The sequence below is a fragment of the Phyllostomus discolor genome, chromosome 8, assembly GCF_004126475.2.
Source record: "Phyllostomus discolor isolate MPI-MPIP mPhyDis1 chromosome 8, mPhyDis1.pri.v3, whole genome shotgun sequence".
NCBI classification, from domain to species: domain Eukaryota; kingdom Metazoa; phylum Chordata; class Mammalia; order Chiroptera; family Phyllostomidae; genus Phyllostomus; species Phyllostomus discolor.
In genome coordinates, this window is record NC_040910.2 from 13,439,246 (window position 1) to 13,457,522 (window position 18,277).

Genomic DNA, 18,277 nt, shown 5'->3' on the forward strand with positions numbered 1-18,277 from the left:
ATACCCAATACAGCAAAGCAGTCAGTTAAGTAGCCCAAAGTAGTCAGGAAAGGAACAACAAAAACAAACAAAAGTAATAGAATAATGAAAAAAATAAGATGAAGGCAAACTTAAATAATATCAACTATTAAATTCAATGTAAACAGAGAAAAAGTAAAAAAAAAAAAAAAACTGACTAAACAAGCAGTTGAGAAACTATAACCCGCAGGCCAAATCTTACCCATTTGTTTTTAAAAACTTATTGAAAAATAGCCTTCTCTGTGCACTAACACATTGTCTGTGGCTGCTTTTGTGCCACCGTGGCAGGGGTGCAGTGGGTGCGACAGAGCCCAGGTGACTGACAAAGCCTAAAATGTTGACCATCTGGCCCTCAACAGAAGAAGTTTGCTGACCCTTGAGGTAAAATTTGCTGACTGGTTACACATACAGCCAATTTTGTGAGACTGAATTAAAGAGCCAGATCTAACTGTACACAACAAGACGCAATTTAAATTTAAAGAAAAAAATAACTTGAAAATAAAAAGGTGAGAGAAGTTATACAATGTAGACAGAAAGATAAGAAAGCTGGTGTGGTTATATTAATATGAGACAAAGTAGACTTAGAGACTAGACATATTCCAAGAAATAAAGATGGGTATTTCAAAATGACGAAAGGGCCACTTCATCAGGAAGATGTGGCAATCTTAAATATGCATGCACCTAATGACAGAGCTTCAAAGTTCATGAAGCCAGCACTCATAGAACCAGAGGGAGAACTAATCAAATCCATAATCACTGATGATTTTTAATACCCTCTCAGTAATTAATATAAATAAGAAGACAAAAAAAGTCAATAAAGAAAAAGATAAGCTTAACGTTTTACCCAACCTCCTTGACCTACCTGACAATTACGGAACACTACAAGGTAACAACTGCAGTACCCACAGTCTCTTCAAAAACGTGGAAGAGTCAACCTAATCTAGCCATAAAATGAACCTCATTATATTATAAAGACTGAAATCTCCTAGAATATGTTCTCTTCCCAAACTGAAAATACATTTAAAACCTGCAATTAGATATATCAGAAAATAAATCACTGAACATTAAATAACCCATTGTTAAATAACCCTTGGGCCTAAGAAATAAAATGAAAGGGGAGTGAGAAAATGTTTCAAACTGTATGACAATAAAACTAAACAGCAATATTATGGGATATTGCTACAGTGGAGATTTTGAAAGACATTAATAGTTTTAAATGCCTCTATTAGAAAATAAAAGGTCAGATTTTGATTTAAGAACCCGAAAAGGAGCACTGGCTGGCATAGTTCAGTGGATTGAGCTCAGGCTGCGAACCAAAGTGTCACAGGTTCAATTCCCAGTCAGGGTACATGCCTGGGTTGCAGGCCATGACCCCCAGCAACCGCACATTGATGTTTCTCTCTCTCTCTCTTTCTCCCTCCCTTCCCTCTCTAAAAATAAATAAAATTTAAAAATCTTAAAAAAAAAAAGAACCCAAAAAGGAAAGAGCAAATTAAACTCTAAGTAAGGAGAAGGAAAAATATATTAAAAATCAGAACAGAAAATAAGGAAACGTTAAATAGACAACAATAGAAAAAATTTTTTAAAAAACACAAATTGGTTCTTTGAAAAATTTAATGAAATTGATAAACTGCCTAGCAAACTACTCAGAAAAAAAGAGAAATTAAGAAAATTAGTAATGGAATAATAAATATTGCTAGAGATCCTAAAGACATTAAAGAAAAATGGAAAAATTATGCCAATTAATTCAATAACTTATATGAAATAGGCATATTCCTCGAACAACTCAACTTACCAAAACTGAATCAAGGAGAAAAATAAACTAAATGGTATTCCTCCTTCTATTAAACAATTTGAATTCATATTCATAAACTTTCCTACTAATGGAGAAAGCATAAAAGAGGAAAAAACAAACAGAAGAGGAAAAATACAAACAGAACGTGCAAAATAAAAGCAGTAGAAATTTCAAATGTATTATGAGAAACAATATATAAAAATAGACCTAAATGTCTCAATCAAAAAAACTAAGTGTCCAACCTGATAAAAAATTACCAAATAAATTTAATAGTATGGGCTTTAAAAGATACAAGTTTACACTGGAGCACTAGATATAAAAGGATGGGTGAAAAAAGTAAAAGCAGTTAAATGAAGGAAAAAAGAATGATGTAGCCACATTGCCACCTGATATCAGACAAAATGCATTTTAAGCCAAGAAAAATGACTGGGGACAAAGAGGTCTCTACCTAATGATAAAACATTCAATTCACCTGAAAATATAACAGTGGACAATTCTGAAATTGTGTTAGCAATGCTATATAAAATAAAAATTGATAGGACTTACGAGGACAAAATAAAATATTTCCCCTCACCCATTTTAATGGAAGATTTTAACACACTTATTTCAAGAATTTTTTGAGTTCTTAATATAACAAGGAAACAAAAATTAATGATATGCCAAATATTTGAATACAGAGTATAAAAATATATAACATATATTTAATAATATATAAATGATAAAATGATAGAATCCAGCAGCAAACAAAAAAAAGAAACATATTCTTCTTAAATATACATAAAATATTCATCAAAATTGACTAAATGTTGTCCTTTTTAGACAACTGCTCCAATTACAATAAAAATAACTTGGAGATCAATCACAAAGATATCCAAACAATTAAGGCAAGGTTTCAAAACAGATTTTGACCTGTGCACAATCTTTAATGCAAGTCATTTGACCATGCGATTGCCTGTAGGCACCACATTGCACTTTGTGCATGCACTGCAAATATTGATGGTAATGAGAGGTGCCACAGCGATGAGGAATGACAGGACAGGGGCAAAAAGACCAGAAAATTAAACCTAGAATGTGACTCAGGGCTGGATCTCATTCCAGAAGGGAAACATGCTTTAAAGGACATTATTGGGATAATGAATGAAATTGGAATAAGGACTGCAGATTAAACAAATTAATAATAAAGTTTCTGAATTTGGTGAGTGCCCTACAGATATATAACAGGATATCCTTGTTCTTACAAAATACTATTGCAGCGTTATGAAGTGAAGAACCATGACATATGCAACTTATTGTCAAATCGTTCAAAAGCTCAGCATGTTGTATGTGCTTGCACACACACGCACACACACACGTATATGATCTACTAGTTGGAGCGGTCCCACACTCCTACTCACAGATTCGAGGGGAAGTAACAGATTCCGCAGTCACTGTGTTAGTCGTGTGAGAAAAACATGTGGGATGATATTGGTGTGGGCAAAATGCAATCTGCCATGTACCCTGAATAAAGAAATGGAAATAGTCTCATAATTAATATATATACAAAAAGGATTACCAATGCTCTCAAAACTGTGAAAAATAAATAAAACTCTCTTTTTCTTGATCATTAAAAAGGACAATGAGTGGTTAAGAGCTTTGGCTTTGGAGTCCAACAGACGTGGGCAGGGTTGGAACAAATTACCTGGCATGGATCACGGGGGTAAGAATACCTACTCCACATGGTGGTCACAGAATAATAAGGGCTTGTGGTTACCATTATAAGTACTGACTGCAATGTTTTTGGAAAATACAGAAGTATGAGAAAAAGAACATTTGTCACTCATAATTGCACCACTCAAGAGTATCGAAACTCATTTCAACTGACACTGCCAAAACATAGTAAGAGTCCTGTTTTTTAAAAAAGAACACGATTCAATATAAAAAGGGTGTAAAAACAAGACAAAGATGTTGCTGTGTGTGTGCATCACCGTATGCTTCCAGTGGGCATGGCTGTGCAGGGCGGATGCAGAGCTGGGGCAGCCAGGCGTCCCACACGGCAGGCGACAGGGGAGGATGAAGCCCCCGAGGCGGGCCAGAGGGGGCCTCCCCGAGCAGGGGGTACGCAGAGCATGGGTGGGCCTCAGACCCATGGGGGGCAAAGGGAACAGGCCTGGGAGCAGCAGAGACACAGGGGACGGGCCGAGGGACCCATTCATGCAGGGCCTGGGGAGGTGGGTCGGAGCAGACTCCTGGGGCCTTTGGGGGAAAGCAGCGAATAAGGCGTAAGTCCTAGGTCAGATGATGAGCACGGATGCCAAATTAAGGAATATAATGTGAATAATTTTTCCATGTACTTTGAAAGTTCTTTTTTTTTATTCTTCCCAAAGCCTATCATATACCATACACCTCCCATTAGGAACTGAATGTCTGTGTTGCTCCAAAATTTATAGGTTGACATCGAATCCCCCAATGGGATGGTATTAGGAGGCAGGAGCTGTGGGAGGTCATTAGGTCATGAGGGTGGAACCCTCGTGAGTGGGATTAGTGCCCTTCTAAGAAGCCCAGAGAGCTAGCTCCCTCTCCTGGTGCCGAGTGAGGATACACTGTGAAGATCCAATGAGCAGTCGCCAGTCTGAAGCCGGAAGAGGGCCCTCCCTGGAACCCAGAACCCAGCCAGCTGGCATCCTGATCTCAGGCTCCCAGCCTCCAGAACCTCGAGGCATAAATGTCTTGTGTTTGTAAGCTCCCCCGTTGATGGTGCTTTGTTATAGCAGCCAAAACTCACAAAGACGTGCCTGCTTTTCAAAGAAAAAAAATTCCACTTTAAACTACTTAATGTTTTTTAGGATGTAGAAATTCTGTTTTATTCCTATCTAGGCGCCTGCTTTATAACATACTGTCTAATGCTAAAATACAAACACCACAAGCCTACTGACATCTAAGCTGAGGTTTCTCCTAAGACCTGCTTAGGAAAATAGACATTTTTCAGAGCTGTGGAATGAAAGCCAGCCACATCAGGCAGAGATCAGTGAATCACATCATATGCGGCTGAGAAAGAAAATGAAATTGTTCTGTGTGGAGAGCAGAGACTTAGGAGGCCCGAGCTGCCTGGAGGGGGAATGGTGGCTGGGCAAGGACACTCTGACCCAGGAGGCCGGCCCAGGCACCTCCTGAACATCGGCATTAACTCTCACTTACAGACAGTCCACATGCCATGTGCGTCCTCAGTTTCCCCATCTGTAGGTCTTTTCCAGCTGTTACTTGTCTGGATTCAAGGATCACAGCCAGATGCCTGCCCCAGCCCACCCCTGAGGCTTGGAGCAATCTGCCTTGCACGTGCCACATGCAAACACCCTGCTGGCCGCAGGAGGAAAAGGAGGCTTTGCCCTTCCGCAGCTGGAGCGTTGGATTTTAAGCCACGAGCTGGGGAAGTTCTGGACTTCACGAGTCCTTCTCCTGCCCTTGGAAAAGTCGCAGAATGCAGCTGTCAGGCACCAAGAGTTGCTCGGGGGTCTCACAGATCCTGCTCAGTCCCTTAGATAACATCGTGTTCTACATCATCAGTTACCGACTGCCTGACAGCCGAGACTCTTCCTCCTCTAAATCCCCCAGCAAAGGAGGACGGGATGTGTCATCTCTATTGGTCTGTACACGCTGAGAGGTCTTTGAAAACAAGCAAATTTTATCTTATTTTTTTCTACGAGAAAGGGAAGGAACAGCATGTATGGCTGGACAGTTACTAGAACCCAGTACGCAAGCACCTGTCTCCCTTGAGCCGGGCACTGAGCTCACTTCTTCAGATCTGGTTCAGGAGAGAGTAAAGGATTCCTGGCACACTGCAGCCCAGGGGACACAGCTCGGTGCAGAGGAGAGCTCAGAGCCTCAGGACATGCCGCCGAGCCTTCACCCTGGAAACGTCTGAATCAGGACTCCAGTCAGAAGAAATGTTTCACTGAGATGGGCTGGCTACCAAACGCCCACAGCGCCCCTCCTTAACAGCAGTCAGCCCTGGTCTAAATCAACTGTGTATATCTTGCTCTAAAAATGCGACACCAATTTTTATTTCAAATGTGTACTTTTTCCAAGGTTAAACGTCTAACTGTACGTTGGGGGCGGGCACGATGATGCAGTCCATCTTCGTCATTCTCTTTGTCAGGGCCAGTGTCATTTGGTGGCTGGCATGAGGCTGCCGGGCGACGTCCACTAGAGACCCACTTCCAAGCAAAGCCAAAATGGATTTGTTGTCAACCTGCTGATTATCATCCCGGCCTCAGCACTCCAGCCAGTGTGACGAAGACGAACACAGGTCAGCCCAGGACAACCTCTCAAGACAAATTTGCATATCGATTCCCATCTCTCCCTGTCTCTTTTTGATTATATTTGAGGCTTGCTGGGATCCAAGGACTCTTGGGAGTAGATATCTTTTCAAAGAGAGAAAAACCTCCCATCTTTCACAAATTTGTTTTCAGGATGAATTTTACTGTTGAAAGCTCATCCACAGCAGTATATGTCTCTCAAAGAGAAAATAAAACATTTTTCAATAAATTGTCCCCGCCCGGGGGACAAATGAAATGAGCTTTATGTCAATACGTCTATGACAAAGAAAATATATTTGTGAACTTGATCAGGATTATTTTCTGTTTGTGCAAATATCTACCAAAAATAAAAATATGAGATGCTTACTGGGTGAAATGTTAATGAAAAACCCTGAAGACGGCTTGTTACCACCTGGCTGGGATCCCAACTGTCCTCCGTCCTTGCCTTTCCTCCTTTTTTTCCACAAATGTTCAGCCCGGGTCTTACCGACTCCTAAGAAAACACTAGAAAGGCATTACCTTGGTGACTGATTGCCACCTTCAGCAACTGAAAAATAAGAAGAATAACAGCAGTCCGTTTCCAGGTAAGGTCATTGTTACTGGCACACGTGGCAACTGTGCTCGTTTCCAAACTAGCTGACCTGGAATGAATTTTTCATTCAGAATTGCCCTTTATACTTTTCGTAATTCCTCTGCATCTCTTCTCTTCTCAAAAATAACTCCAAAATATTATTAGCTAGGGGTTTCTTTTGCCTCCGATTTCTCAAGTAAATGAGTCATGCTGTTCTCTAGGACCTCTGTTACTAATGAGCTTCTTTATTTGGGCTGAAGCACTAGTGGCCCTGAGTGCTGACAAGCAGTAAAAATAATTGCTTGGAACTCAAACAGTGCCTTTGTGTGTGAATAAGCCAAGTGCCCTTTGAGCTACAGACCTGCTTTTTCCTTCCTTCTCCAACCCCTTCCTGTCCGCACCAATATTTATTATAACGTTGTATTTTTTTTCGGTTAAGCCATATCCATACTTTAAAATTATTGGAACAGTATTTTAAATTCAGTTCAACGTTAATCAGCAACATGTATCCTTTTCCAAAACCAAAAAAAAAAAAGTTAAACTTCAAAGTTATTGGAATGATCCAGAGGGGTTCCTCTATTACATATTGAAGATGTACATATATGTTTAACAACTTAAAAATATATGTATATCTGCGATATGAAAGGATGCAGTCTCAAGGTGAAGGGCTCGTGAATTTGATTTTGTAACTCTTTTCTGCTTCCCTGAATTTATTAAATACAATGAGGATTTGAGAACATGCATCCAATAAAATTGCTTAATAATGCTCATATAGCTAAACTCTGACCCATGCATGGGCTTTTGTACACTCACCCTAGAACTGGGGGGAGTTGGTATGCCCAACAGTGGACTGACGTGTGCAAAAAGAAAAAAAAAAAGACTAAAAATATCTTCTATTTGCCATGCACATTACAATTTCAAATGACATAACTCCGCATGATCAGACCTGCCTCAACTGCAACCGCCTCGGAGGGTTTGCCAGGATTCAGTGCAACAATGCAGGTGAATTCTTGACACATACACAGGCCACAGTAAATGGCAACTCTTGTTCTTGGTCCTGATTTCATTTCCTTCTGTGGATGGCGCACATTTCTGTTCCATATGTTCTCATAAATCTGTTACTCCTTCCTTCAAGTTAGCACTGAAATCAAGGAATAGCCACCGACTTTCTCTTAGCATTTTTTTCTGAAAGGTGCTGAGTAATTCATGGCGTATGAATTCCTCAGACTATTATTTTATGTCTATACCAATTTCTCTCACTTTCCTGAGTCTAGACTTCCCTGGGATCAATTAGAAATAATATTACAGTGACTTTGCATGAACTTTTCAAACAAATTTTCGTGTTTAATTATCCATCTCTTCGGAGATCACAGTATATGTTCTCTCCAGATAGTTTCTTCTCTGGCAGTGATCTCAATTAGTCCTTTTTTTTTTCCCCATTACTTCCCAATTGCAAGGCGATAATATTAACTTCTGAAAGAGCTGGTGTGAGACTGTCAGACGAAAGCAGAAAATTAGAAATGAAGGAGCTGGTGCATCTCGGAGCGGAAGGTCCTCCCTTCTCATCAAAACCAGAGCGTATGCCCATGAAGCCAGCAACACAACGAGGAGATGCATCTGGAGCCACGCGGAAATTATTTGAGGGAAAAAATGTGGCTTTAATGAACTTGCTTTAGAGAGAAATAAACTGTTACCCTGTGGTCAGCAGAAGAGTTTATCCCGTTACCTTTGCCCTGTAAAATGGTTCCTTGATCTTTAGTAGCCAGCCGCTATGCTCAGCATCTCCCAAGAACCTTCGGTAACGTTTTCAGTGGCGTCCCAGTAATATCTACTCTCTGAAGAAGAAAAGACCGTTGAATTCATAGTACAATGTACACTGGGAGAAGTTCCTGACACATGCCCTTTTCTTTGCTCACAGAATCCTAATTTCGTTCAGGTCTTCCTCATTAAACCCCAGCTTTCTCCAGGCATCGAGTGCTTCACTGGCTCCGAGGAAGGCAGCGAGTGTCTGGAGCCAGCCCCAGCCCTGGCCCTGGCGGTGAATCGGAATTTGTCCAGTCCCCCTTGCCAGGGACTGCCTTATGCTAGGCCACATGACTTAGCTCAGGCTGATCGAGAGGATGTTAAAAGGAGGATGCAGAAGACGGGGCTCCTCTTCTGCTCTTGGAGGTTGTCCCATCTGCAAGCGGTTATAAAACTGCGGCACCCGTCCTGGACCTTGTAGGGAATCAGCCTGAACAGAGCTGCTGGGGGTGGCAGGGTAGAAAGATAAACATGAGGTAGGATTTTGATGATACTAGGAAACTGTTGTTGGATGAACTAAACTCAGGATTGTCCTACCTCGGGAGGTTTTGCTATGTAAGATAATGAATCCCCTTGTTATTTAAGACATGTTAAGATACTTGCAGCCAAAATCAGCCTAACAAAGCTACAGCAATATCATTTTATGGGATGCCTGCCAAAAGCTAGACAATGTGCAGCACTTTAGGGCTGGGCCGGAGGCTCTGCTCTTATTACATAGCGTTCTAAGGCCTATTCTCTCTCGGCTTCCAACTTATAGGCATGTGTTATTACAACTTAGAAAGGGAAGGCGACGCAAAGCATTAGGCAAAACAACAAATATGTCAAACATGGAAAAGTGAGAGCATTTCATAATAGTCACCAAAAAACTCTAGTGATAAATAAAGGACAGGCCTGAATCTGAAACTCTCGTTGTACTTGTCATTCTGGAATGCCTACGCTGAGTGAATGAATCCTTAAAGGTTATCTGAATAAGGCATATGAGATTGAAAACAATATGGGATTCTATCAAATAGAATGAGAGCCAGAAACAGCCAAGGCTAGATGTAACAGGAATAATGTTAAGTCTTAGATCCAGGTCCTAGAAAATGCAGTGTACAAATAAATGTAGGAAAGGGCTGAAAAGAAGCCCTAGTGGTCTTCATGGTCCCCCAATTCGGTACATACAAGCAGTATGCAACCCCCATAAACCTTGCAAGATCTTCCTTTATCAATTGAGTATAGCGTCTAGAGATAGGTAATTTTCAGCCCCAATTAGGTATCAAAATCACCTGTGTCCTTTTAAAATACAAATATCTGGCTCACCTCCAAATACAGCGAATCAGAATACTACAGAGTTGGACCAGGCTTTGCACATTTTGTAAAATCCCACAGTCCACAGCCAACGAGCTGGTCTGCACTCCAGACCAGGCAAGATCAGCCGAGCTCAGCTCTAACAAATAAAGTGGGAAAATGCTGGAAGTTCTTGTGTCGTCATATTAAATCTGGAATATGCCATCATATTCAGAAACGCCCATACATCGTCTTAACAGCTTCTCTGCCGTGTTACACGTGAAAAAGACAATGTCTTTCAAGTCACAGAGGAGACACGCAGAGGAGAATGTATGATCAGAGAACTTGGTAGGAAAACACAGCTACATGTGTTACTATGAAAGGTTATTGCTTCGTACAAACTGGCCACGTGCACGAAGGCCCAGCAGTGTGCCTGAAGCTAGCGTCGACATCTATAAAAGCTTTCCCAGTCAGCTCCAGAGACGAAATGATGCCGAAGAGCTCAGATACCGTCGAGCAGCAATAAATTATGCAGAAAATGTTTTTAAACGACTGACTCAAAAAAAATGAGATAGTCATGCTATAAAGAAGCCCAATGTGCAATAACTGTTCATCATAAAACAATAAAAATGAATCTTAATCATTTTAATTATTCCAACTGTCCTTGTAATAATGTGGGTGCAAAAACCATTGAAAGTAAGTTTTTTACGAAAGAAAATGTTCCCTGACCACCACATGCTCTCTCTCCTGTCTTTGGCCAAACAAGGGTGCTGCCACATCGAGGGATGCCACTGCCCACCACCAAGAATGGGCCCCTCTCACAAGTCCCCACCGCTGCCCGAGCTGCGCCCATTCTCTGGGTTGCAGAGGACATGATCACCATTCAGAATTCTTCCCGAACAACCTGCCCAAAGCTGGGCTGACAGTTCCCGCAAAAATGAATACTCGCCCTCAGGCGCCTTGCAGGCCCCGGACACAGCATCGATCGTGCGGCCTTGTCCCGTCTCATTTATCTGCACTCGCCCCATCGTGCAACGTGTGCTCACACCCGCACACACTGGAAGCACCTCCTGGGCCGGCACACAGCAGCTAGCACCTTGTGAAAAACGCAGCACGGAAAAACTTATTTTTCACGAATGAATACACTATCACAAAAAAAAAGTGATTTTTTTTTTTGCCATTGGCTAAAAAACCACCCAAATCTTCTTGAACATTTTTCGTTGTATTCTGCAGCATTCCCTGTTTTATCTCCTGGCCCAGGGAGCAGGGTTCTCAGTCCTTGCACACGCTGAAAGCCTGATCGGAGTCCTGTGCGTAGGCCTCTTTGGATATTTCTGCATGTTGGTTTCCCACTTTGGAAACAGAGAACATGGATAATGTCATACACTGTGTTTGAAATCATGACCGTGAAAGCCTTTCCAAACAAACACATCGTGACAGCACCTGGTCAGGATGGAGAAACGTGTCCATTTCGGCACTCCTGACAATATTTGCAGGTGACCGGGTCATCTGTTTTCAATTACTTTTATATTTTAAAAAAAGGTTCCCATTGGATGTCACAGTAATCAGGATTGTAAGAGGTTTTTAATTTAAAGCCTCTTCCATCTTAGAAAAACTCACCTGAAAGTCTTTGTCAAGCCAAACACGTGTGGCGTTTGTTGTTTTCCTGTTTTTCACACATCGACAGAGGTGGAAAGATTACACGGCCCGTTTTGTCAGATATCAGGGTAAGTGAATTGCCTTACGGATGCCCTGTTACAATAGGACATTGGGGCAGCCCTGACTTTTTATCCTTTCAAATATGAATCAGACGGTTCAGAGAAGAAAACAGTCTTGGCCAAGGGTAGAGCATAAACCATTTCAAAATCTTTGAGAACATAACTAAGCCAACTGCGCAGACAGGGAGGCTGGCCAAAGGCAGCTTGTGAACCAAAAAATGACCATTTCTGATTGTCTAGAAACCCTAACACAACTGAATTTTAAACAAAAATGTGTCACACAACTTGAGCCCTTGAAGGGGGTGAGGGGTTAACGCCCTTTAGGGTTCCATGCAAAAAGCATGGTCTGGAACAACATGCAAAGTGCATACATGCATGCCCACATTTTCTTCATTTGTTTGTTCTGGTAGATCCCCTATTTCTGTGTTAGCTGCTCTGGCCCTCATTCTGCATCCCCTGTCTTTCTGGAAGCATTTTAGAGTCTGAAAACACTCTGGTTGGTGTTAGAGTGGAGCAAAAGAAACCCACAACCACACGCACTTCAGCTCTCCAGCTGTCTTCTCCCCATCCACCCACACATCTTCAAACATACACACACAGAGTTTATTCAAGTGCAGAAGAACCTTGAGAAGGTAGATCATCTTTGTGATTTAAAACCCCAGTGTTACTCTGAGAGACGCCCTAATTTTATGAGGTAGGTTTACTCAAGAATTAAATGACTTGCCCTGAGCTACCCCTCCTCTGGGTGAAGCTGGTGTATGGCACATCGCCAGTACTGAAGGGACCCTACAGAAGCATTTTGCGATAAGCCAGCCCAAATTTTTCCATCATTTTCCTTGTCTGGTTAGCCTAGACCTAATTCACTGCAGCAAACTGTTCTAAGACACAGGGAGAACAAGATGTTCTCTTTAATCACTCAAGTAGAATGCGGTGGCTATGGGGGAGGGGGAGGGCATGCATCTGAAGAGGTGTGAGCCAGAGGGAAGAACATCAGAACAAGAATATCTTAGCCTCTAGCTGTGTCCTCTCGGAGAAGTCATTCCAATTCTCTAAGCATACATTTCTACCTGCTTGCAGCTACATGCTTAATAGAAACTTACATAATACTGTGATTTTTTTGGTTAAAAGCTTATAATTAAATATATTCTAAGTCTTTTGCCAAATATATTAACTTGTCAGCAATGATGGAAGCCTTTCATAATTCTATAAAACTTACTAATACATTTTACTTATGAAATAAAAATGATAGATTTAACAGAAATTGTTAAATCTATAGGTTTTACGGAAATAGGTTTAACAGAAATTGTACCTCGGTATATATTAACTCCCCTCCTTTTTGGATTGAATCCTTAATAACAAGATGTACGCCAAGAAACAAACAACAGAATATATTACAAAGCACCAAGATAATGTCCTGGCAAACACAGGTGGAAGCCTTCCACCGAAGAAATTGACATGTGATTGCCAAGGGAAATTGAGCTTGAGAATTGCAGTGCACCATAATATCCCATCTTAAGGAAGAAGTCAGAAACCATAAATACATTTAACTTGACTCTTTGCTTTTTGAAAGGAAGAATAAAGACTATCATGAGGAAATGGGAAACTAGCAACCACAAATCAAAGTGCCAGCTATACCTCCAGAGTAAAAGTGGTGCCAGACCACTTTTAACTAAAATCCAATGGTTATGCTTACACTCTCTGCAGCTAGGAAACTTTCCAAAGACAATAACAAATTTTGCTCAGTAAAAGGAACATTCAAAAATGGGGGGGGCCGGAAATGAGGGGGGAAAAAGCAAATAGTCGAGACAGATAAAATTTTTCCAGCTCTTACAAGAGGAAGCAGAAATTTCTGGAGGAAATTAATGATTAAACGTATTCATTGACAGCTCCCTAAATGCTATAATCTGCTCTTTAAAATTCTTTGAGCTTGTCCAATTTTAAGATGCTTTATTTCAAGTTCAAAAAGTTAGGACAAATGCTAATTTTATTACTTAATTTATGAGAGAATAATTTTTCCTTAAAAAAAGCTTTATCATATCCTCAAGACATTTTCTTCCCCCATTTAATGTGTCAGACAAAATTATGCATGCGTATGCAATATGATATATCATTTACATCCAAACTATACACAGCATTTAATCTGCACTTCACAAATAAACACAAATAAACCAAAACCACAATAAAATCTCTTTTCTTACTAAAATCATTGTGCTCATTCTGACCCTTTTAAAATGGTTGTTGAAAGGTATATGAAAGAACACACACATCAAACAGATACTGAAACCCTCAAAGGTCATTTCTTGCTTTCCACAGTAATGAAAAATTCAAGGCAACTGTCAGAAAATAGCTGGTACAGCACCACACTGGGCAGACATCAAAGAAGCTGTTGATTTTATGGCTACCTTCAAACAAACAAAAAAACTAACTTAGCTGGTGCTCTGATGATGCTGGGATGCTGCTCTGTGAACATAACCATCTTATTTTGACAAGAACAGAGAGGAAGCAGCTATTCTCCTAGGAGCATATTAGAATCCAGAGGGCCATTGTTTTTTATGAAAGTTTCTTGGGAGACACCCCAGAGCTCTGAGGGTTTCTTTATGATGCAACCCCCAAAAAGCCAGACCCATCCTCTGTATCTCCACCTGGCCACCTCCCACCATGGACAATGATCAGAATAAAACTACTTGACCTAATAAGTGAATTAGGTAAAACAGTGTAATACAAAGTCAATATTCAGAAATCAGTGGTATTTTTTGTACACTAACAATGAAATATCAGAAACAGAAATTAGGAAAAAAATACCACTTACTATAGCAACAAGAAAAATAAAATACTTAGGGATAAACTTAACCAAGGAGGTAAAAGACCTGTACTCAGAAGACTACAGAACACTGAAGAAAGAAATTAAGGAAGACACAAACAAGTGGAAATATACACCGTGTTCACAGATTGGAAGAATCAACATCATTAAAATGTCTGACTACCCAAAGCAATCTGCAGATTCAACAAAATCTCTATCCAAATGCCAATGACATATTTCACAGATACAGAACAAATATTTCAAAAATTTATGTGGAACCATAAATAACCCCAAAGGGTCAAGCAATTTTGAGAAAGAAGAACAAAGTAGGAGGGATCACATTACCAGATATCAAACTATAGTACAAGGCCACTATAATCAAAACAGTCTGGTAACAGCATAAAAACGGACACATAGACCAATGGAACAGAATAGAGAGGACAAAAATAAACCCATATCACTATGGACAATTAATATTTGACAAAGGGGGCAGGAGCATAAAATGGAATAAAATTAGCCTCTTCAACAAATGGTATTGGGAGCTTTGGACAAGTACATGAAAAAAAAATGAAACTATACCACCAACTTACACCATAAACCAAAATAAACTCAAGATGGATAAAAGACTTAAATATAAGATGTGACACCATAAAAGTCCTAGAGGAGAACACAGGCAAGAAAATTTCAGATATTCCACAGAGTAATATTTTCCATGGTACAGGGCAAGGGATATAAAGGAAAGAATAAACAAATGGAACTACATCAAATTAAAAAGCTTCTGCGTGGCTAAACAAAACATCAATAAAATGAAAAGGGAACCAACCATATGGGAAAACATATTTGCCAACGATACCTCAGACAAGGGTTTGATCTCCAAAATATACAAAAAACTCACATGACTCCACTCCAGAAGACAACCCAATTAAAAAATGGGCAAAGGACCTGAACAGACACTTCTCCAAGGAGGACATACAGAGGGCCCAGAGACATATGAAAGGATGCTCAGCATCACTAGCCATCAGAGAGATGCAAACTAAAGCCACAGTGAGATACTACTTCACACTCGTCAGAATAACCACCATTAACAAATCAACAAACAACAAATGCTGGTGAGGTTGTGGAGAAAAGGGAGCCCTAGTGCACTGTTAGTTGGAATGAAGACTGGTACAGCCACTGTGGAAAACAGTATGGAATTTCCTCAAAAAACTGAAAATGGAACTGGCTTTTGGTTCAATGATTCCACTGCTGGGATTATATCCTAAGAACCCTGAAACACCAATTCAAAAGAACCTATGAACCCCTATGTTCGTAGCAGCATAATTTACAATAGCCAAGTGCTGGAAACAGCCTAAGTGCCCATCAGTAAATGAGTGGATCAAAAAAACTGGGACATGTACACAATGGAATACTATGCAACAGAAAGAAGGAGCTCCTACCCTTCATGACAGCATGGATGGAACTGGAGAGCATTATGCTAAGTGAAGTAAGGCTGGTGGCGAAAGACAAGTACCACACGATCTCACCTATAAGTGGAACTTAATCAACAAAACAAACAAGTGAGCAGAAAAGGACTGGAGACATGGAAATAAAGACCAAACTGACAGTCACCAGAGGGGAGGGGGGAAGAGGAAAATGGAAAAAGAAGGGGAAGGAGCGAGTCAAGGAACATGAACAGAGGACCCATGGGCAGGGACCACAGGGTGGGGATGGACTGTGGGAGCAGGGGGCAGTAGGGCAGGCCACCCGTGAGCAATAAGGAAAAAGGTGGGACAGCTGTCACTGAACAACAATAAAAAACAAAATTAAAATTTTAAAAAATACATTTTAAAAAAGGAATAGACTGTGAGACGAGAGCTCCTCGAGAAACTTAAGAAACTGGAGACCTTCGGGTACACGCGCAGGAGCGCGGAGGTCAGGACCAGAGCACAGAGCCTCTTGAACAGGAAGCTAAGACGTTACCCTTGGTCAGAAGGGCCACAGGGGACTATACTAACTCCGTAAAGCAAGGGAGGCATGTGCTCTCAGTAAAGCAGAGGAAGTCACCTACTCCAGCGGTGGGTGACTGATCAAGCATCTGAAAATAATAAAAAAGATTTGTTGCCATGACTCTCAGTAACATTCTAGAAAGTTATCATGTATAAATAGGAGTTTGAGCCACACTGAGAACATGGCTAAAGGGAGAGAACAGGATGCTACACAGACTTTAGAAGTTTCCATGGCTTTTTTCCTGCCGCAAAGCTTGGTTGCCTGATGGTAAAGAAAGCTGGTAATGGGTAACCCAACATTACAGATTAGCAAGAAAATGGAAATGCTGAAATGACTAGCCATGGGTCCTGAGGGACAAGCAAGGCAAGTGCAGTCTCCAAGGTGCTTATGAGCCAAGGTAATATAGGAGGAAGGGGACTGGAGCCTGGATCTGTAATGCTGTGAATTACAACATGAGTCACTGTCACCTAAGCATGTCCTGAGTTCGTAGGCACACTGAGTGGTGGCTTGCACCAAAACACTCCCTCCAAACACAGCACCGAATGTAAGGCTAGAACGATCCCTTTGACTGTATCTGGAGGAACAGCATCAGTAGACAGGTGGTGGAAGGCGGTCCTTGGGGTTGGAATAGATGGATCTCCTCACCCTCCTCCAAGCAATCACCGAGAGCCAGCATGGTTCAAAACAAAATTTTAAAAACCAATTTCTTTTGGTTACGTTTAGAAAGCTGTACTGGACTTTTATTGCTTATGCCATCAGAGCTCCTACAGTCCTGAAGAGACGCATGAGCTAAACCAGCACAACAGCACAGTGTGCCAACACCCTTCTTTTATTTGTGTGACCTGGGTTAAAATTGAGCATCGTTTTTTAATCACTATTATCTCTCTTTTGTAAGGTAGGATTTCAATTCCTAAAATGTGTACGGGACACTGCCAGTGAAAGGTATTGGTTCTATGAAAATGTAGTAAGACTGTGATATAAATCAAAACTACCATTCTTTTCCTGGTAACGAGGGCTCTATTGTTTTCAATAAATATTTAGTTCGTGGAAGTTGGTATGTTGGTTTTTTCCATCCCATTAGATTCTCACTTAACAAGACTTTTTCTCTAAAGAAAATAGAGGTATTAAATCAATATAGCATCCTATAGAGAAGTACAGAATAGTCTAACATCTGCATAGACATCCTAATTATAGACACTGGAATCAGCAACAGAAATATACGTTCACAGACATGGACAACAAGGTGGTGACTGCAGTGGGGAGAGGAGTATAAGGGGGATAAATGGGGATGGAAATATAATAAAATATAGAATGTGATATATTTTGAATACATATATATATGTTAATAACTATCCATTTAATTAACCATATTCCAAATGCTTTTAATTTTATTTATATTGTAGAGCAAACATTATTTAAGGGGGATAGCCCATCAGTCAATCATTTATATAAACCATTGCCATGGTTTAAAAAGATATTCAAACATGGAATAATAACATCATAAGATGGAAGTAAAATATATACATTTGCTTCTTCTCACTTGGCTAGTTAAACATCATCTGGACTCTTTATTAAACAACTCATTCATGGTGAGTCTGATACTTAGCAGAAGGCAGAAATTCTTTTCCCATAAAAAAAAAAATCTTAAGCAGAAAGAATTCAATGAGGGCTTCCTTACCTAAAATCATGGAAGGCTAGAGCTGGGATGGAATGTAGAAATCATGCTCATGGATTCTTAAACCTAGAAGGTCCACAGATAATGGCAGTCTTTGAAGTTGTGCGAAAAATCGTGGATTTGCTTGTGCATGTGCATTTGAAGGAGAAGAAGAAAGACAGTGGAGATATACAGAGATTTCAGCAGATTCTTAAGTGATTTACTGAACCTAAAAGAAAGTAGAAACATCCACTTCCTACTTACTTGACACATTAGATTTATTCTCTATGTTCCGCACATGTAGAATAAGCTCTGTTCTACACATCAGGTGACTGAGACCCAACCTGGAGAGTAGAGTCACTGAAAGTCAA

The 18,277-nt window shown here is 40.5% G+C and overlaps 1 protein-coding gene and 1 long non-coding RNA gene across 2 annotated transcripts in view; one reads left to right on the forward strand and one right to left on the reverse strand.

Annotated features, from left to right (window-relative positions):
• The window catches only part of INPP4B (inositol polyphosphate-4-phosphatase type II B), a 517,613-nt gene that overhangs the window by 448,634 nt on the left and 50,702 nt on the right, over positions 1–18,277 (reverse strand). The gene's annotated exons all lie outside the window — the stretch shown is intronic.
• On the forward strand, positions 4,925–18,087 carry LOC118501925. Its single transcript, XR_004904578.1, has 3 exons — positions 4,925–6,076; positions 15,125–15,130; positions 18,078–18,087. It is a non-coding gene; the product is annotated as an uncharacterized LOC118501925 (long non-coding RNA).